Here is a 5674-nt window from a genome sequence, read left to right as displayed (position 1 = left end):
TCAATAACTGAAACGCTTTCTCTTGTTCATCATTCTATTCAAATTTCTTCCCTTTATGCGTTAATGCAGTCAAGGGTTTTGCTATTCTGGAAAAGTCTTGGATGAACCTTCTGTAGTAACCAGCTAGTCCTAAAAACTGGCATATGTGTTTCGGAGTTTTTGGGGTTTTCCACTTTTCAACAGTTTCTATCTTTGCCGGATCCACCTTAATACCTTCTTTGTTCACTATGTGACCGAGGAATTGAACTTCTTCCAACCAAAATGCACACTTTGAAAACTTAGCGTACAATTCTTCCTTCCTCAATACTTCTAACACCTTTCTCAAATGTTCACCGTGTTCTTGGTCATTCTTTGAGTAAATAAGTATGTCATCCATGAAAACAATGACAAACTTGTCAAGGTATGGTCCACACACTCGGTTCATAAGGTCCATGAACACAGCTGGTGCATTAGTTAAACCAAACGGCATGACCATAAACTCGTAATGACCGTAACGTGTTCTGAAAGCAGTCTTTGGAATATCATCTTCTTTCACCCGCATTTGATGATACCCGGAACGTAAGTCAATCTTTGAATAAACAGACGAGCCTTGTAGTTGATCAAATAAGTCGTCGATTCTCGGTAGTGGGTAGCGGTTCTTGATGGTAAGTTTGTTCAACTCTCGGTAGTCGATACACAACCTGTATGTACCATCTTTCTTCTTGACAAACAAAATAGGAGCTCCCCACGGTGATGTGCTTGGTCGAATGAAACCACGCTCTAAAAGTTCTTGTAATTGGCTTTGTAGTTCTTTCATCTCGCTGGGTGCGAGTCTGTAAGGAGCACGAGCTATTGGTGCAGCTCCTGGTACAAGATCTATTTGAAATTCAACGGATCGATGTGGGGGTAATCCCGGTAATTATTTCGGAAATACATCGGGAAATTCTTTTGCGATGGGAACATCATTGATACTCTTTTCTTCAGTTTGTACTTTCTCGACGTGTGCTAGAACAGCATAGCAACCTTTTCTTATTAGTTTTTGTGCCTTAAAATTACTAATAAGATGTAGCTTCGTGTTGCCCTTTTCTCCGTACACCATTAAGGGTTTTCCTTTTTCTCGTATAATGCGAATTGCATTTTTGTAACAAACGATCTCTGCTTTCACTTCTTTCAACCAGTCCATACCGATTATCACATCAAAACTCCATAACTCTACTGGTATCAAGTCAATCTTAAATGTTTCGCTAACCAGTTTAATTTCTCGATTCTGACATATATTATCTGCTGAAATTAATTTACCATTTGCTAATTCGAGTAAAAATTTACTATCCAAAGGCGTCAATTGACAACTTAATTTAGCACAAAAATCTCTACTCATATAGCTTCTATCCGCACCCGAATCAAATAAAACGTAAGCAGATTTATTGTCAATAGGAAACGTACCCGTAACAATCTAAAAACCTCATTTCTTACCCCAATTACCGACTCCGTCACTTGTGGGAACGTTTTGTTTAATAGTTGTAGGCCGATGTTCTTGTTCTCACTTTGGTGAGAAGCGAACATTACTAATCCGTAAGCATAACATGCTTCTTTATGTTGCATGTTAGCCGCTTTTTCTAAATCACGAAGTCCAATATTCGGATATATTGAGTCAAAATAATTTCTTAACCCATTGCGTAAAATAGCATTTGGGTTCCCCACAATATATGCGTCAAAGTAAACACATCGTAACTTATGGATTTCCCAATGTGATATCCCCCATCTTTCGAACGAAAGCCTTTTATAAACCAAGGCATTCTTGGAACGTTCTTCGAATGTCTTACAAACTGATCTCGCCTTAAATAGTTGTGCTGAAGAATTCTGACCGACTCTAGACAAGATTTCATCAATCATGTCTCCGGGTAGGTCTCTTAAAATATTGGGTTGTCTATCCATTTTGTGTTTTTATACTGTAAAATAGACAAGAGTTAGATTCATAAAAAAAAAATACTTATTAATACAAGCAATTTTTACATATATCATAAAGCATAAGCACACTATATTACATATATTACACCACACGAATACAGCTATCTTATTCCGACTCGCTTGTTTCTTCTTCTTCTTCGGTTTTGGTTCGTTTTTCCAAGTTTCTAGGGATATATGATGTTCCCCTAATACGAGCCGTCGTTTTCCACATTGGTTTAGAAAAACCTGGTGGTTTAGAGGTTCCCGGGTCATTGCTACAACTTAAGGACTTCGGGGGTTGACGATACATATAAAGTTCATCGGGGTTGGAATTAGATTTCTCTATTTTTATGCCCTTTCCCTTATTATTTTCTTTTGCCTTTTTAAATTCAGTTGGGGTAATTTCTATAACATCATCGGAATTCTCGTCGGAATCCGATTCATCGGAGAATTGGTAATCCTCCCAATATTTTGCTTCCTTGGCAGAAACACCATTGACCATAATTAACCTTGGTCGGTTGGTTGAGGATTTTTTTTTACTTAACCGTTTTATTATTTCCCCCACCGGTTCTATTTCTTCATCCGGTTCCGATTCTTCTTCCGGTTCCGATTCTTCTTCTGGTTCCGACTCTTCTTCCGGTTCCTCTTCGGGAACTTGTGAATCAGTCCACGAATCATTCCAATTTACATTTGACTCTTCATTATTATTAGGTGAGTCAATGGGACTTGTTCTAGAGGTAGACATCTATCACATAATATCAAACGCGTTAAGAGATTAATATATCACATAATATTCACATGTTAAAAATATATAGTTTCCAACAAAATTTGTTAAGCAATCATTTTTCAAGTAAACACGGTCGAAGTCCAGACTCACTAATGCATCCTAACAAACTCGATAAGACACACTAATGCAAAATTCTGGTTCTCTAAGACCAACGCTCGGATACCAACTGAAATGTCCCGTTCTTATTGATTAAAAACGTTCCATATTAATTGATTTCGTTGCGAGGTTTTGACCTCTATATGAGATGTTTTTCAAAGACTGCATTCATTTTAAAACAAACCATAACCTTTATTTCATCAATAAAGGTTTAAAAAGCTTTACGTAGATTATCAAATAATGATAATCTAAAATATCATGTTTACACACGACCATTACATAATGGTTTACAATACAAATATGTTACAACAAAATAAGTTTCTTGAATGCAGTTTTTACACAATATCATACAAGCATGGACTCCAAATCTCGTCCTTATTTAAGTATGCGACAGCGGAAGCTCTTAATAATCACCTGAGAATAAACATGCTTAAAACGTCAACAAAAATGTTGGTGAGTTATAGGTTTAACCTATATATATCAAATCATAATAATAGACCACAAGATTTCATATTTCAATACACATCCCATACATAGAGATAAAAATCATTCATATGGTGAACACCTGGTAACCGACATTAACAAGATGCATATATAAGAATATCTCCATCATTCCGGGACACCCTTCGGATATGATATAAATTTCAAAGTACTAAAGCATCCGGTACTTTGGATGGGGCTTGTTGGGCCCGATTGATCTATCTTTAGGATTCGCGTCAATTAGGGTGTCTGTTCCCTAATTCTTAGATTACCAGACTTAATAAAAAGGGCATATTCGATTTCGATAATTCAACCATAGAATGTAGTTTCACGTACTTGTGTCTATTTTGTAAATCATTTATAAAACCTGCATGTATTCTCATCCCAAAAATATTAGATTTTAAAAGTGGGACTATAACTCACTTTCACAGATTTTTACTTCGTCGGGAAGTAAGACTTGGCCACTGGTTGATTCACGAACCTATAACAATATATACATATATATCAAAGTATGTTCAAAATATATTTACAACACTTTTAATATATTTTGATGTTTTAAGTTTATTAAGTCAGCTGTCCTCGTTAGTAACCTACAACTAGTTGTCCACAGTTAGATGTACAGAAATAAATCGATAAATATTATCTTGAATCAATCCACGACCCAGTGTATACGTATCTCAGTATTGATCACAACTCAAACTATATATATTTTGGAATCAACCTCAACCCTGTATAGCTAACTCCAACATTCACATATAGAGTGTCTATGGTTGTTCCGAAATATATATAGATGTGTCGACATGATAGGTCGAAACATTGTATACGTGTCTATGGTATCTCAAGATTACATAATATACAATACAAGTTGATTAAGTTATGGTTGGAATAGATTTGTTACAAATTTTCACTTTTGAGTGAATCAAATTGCTATGGTTTCATATTGAACTCTATTTTATGAATCTAAACAGAAAAAGTATAGGTTTATAGTCGGAAAAATAAGTTACAAGTCGTTTTTGTAAAGGTAGTCATTTCAGTCGAAAGAACGACGTCTAGATGACCATTTTAGAAAACATACTTCCACTTTGAGTTTAACCATAATTTTTGGATATAGTTTCATGTTCATAATAAAAATCATTTTCTCAGAATAACAACTTTTAAGTCAAAGTTTATCATAGTTTTTAATTAACTAACCCAAAACAGCCCGCGGTGTTACTACGACGGCGTAAATCCAGTTTTACGGTATTTTTCGTGTCTCCAGGTTTTAAATCATTAAGTTAGCATATCATATAGATATAGAACATGTGTTTAGTTGATTTTAAAAGTCAAGTTAGAAGGATTAACTTTTGTTTGCGAACAAGTTTAGAATTAACTAAACTATGTTCTAGTGATTACAAGTTTAAACCTTCGAATAAGATAGCTTTATATGTATGAATTGAATGATGTTATGAACATCATTACTACCTTAAGTTCCTTGGATAAACCTACTGGAAAAGTGAAAAATGGATCTAGCTTCAACGGATCCTTGGATGGCTCGAAGTTCTTGAAGCAGAATCATGACACGAAAACAAGTTCAAGTAAGATCATCACTTGAAATAAGATTGTTATAGTTATAGAAATTGAACCAAAGTTTGAATATGATTATTACCTTGTATTAGAATGATAACCTACTGTAAGAAACAAAGATTTCTTGAGATTGGATGATCACCTTACAAGATTGGAAGTGAGCTAGCAAACTTGAAAGTATTCTTGATTTTATGTAACTAGAACTTGTAGAATATATGAAGAACACTTAGAACTTGAAGATAGAACTTGAGAGAGATCAATTAGATGAAGAAAATTGAAGAATGAAAGTGTTTGTAGGTGTTTTTGGTCGTTGGTGTATGGATTAGATATAAAGGATATGTAATTTTGTTTTCATGTAAATAAGTCATGAATGATTACTCATATTTTTGTAATTTTATGAGATATTTCATGCTAGTTGCCAAATGATGATTCCCACATGTGTTAGGTGACTCACATGGGCTGCTAATAGCTGATCATTGGAGTGTATATACCAATAGTACATACATCTAAAAGCTGTGTATTGTACGAGTACGAATACGGGTGCATACGAGTAGAATTGTTGGTGAAACTGAGCGAGGATGTAATTGTAAGCATTTTTGTTAAGTAGAAGTATTTTGATAAGTGTATTGAAGTCTTTCAAAAGTGTATAAATACATATTAAAACACTACATGTATATACATTTTAACTGAGTCGTTAAGTCATCGTTAGTCGTTACATGTAAGTGTTGTTTTGAAACCTTTAGGTTAACGATCTTGTTAAATGTTGTTAACCCAATGTTTATAATATCAAATGAGATTTTAAATGATTATATTATCATGATA

Source organism: Rutidosis leptorrhynchoides, chromosome 1 (assembly GCF_046630445.1).
Source record: "Rutidosis leptorrhynchoides isolate AG116_Rl617_1_P2 chromosome 1, CSIRO_AGI_Rlap_v1, whole genome shotgun sequence".
NCBI lineage: Eukaryota > Viridiplantae > Streptophyta > Magnoliopsida > Asterales > Asteraceae > Rutidosis > Rutidosis leptorrhynchoides.
This window is presented reverse-complemented; position numbering follows the sequence as displayed.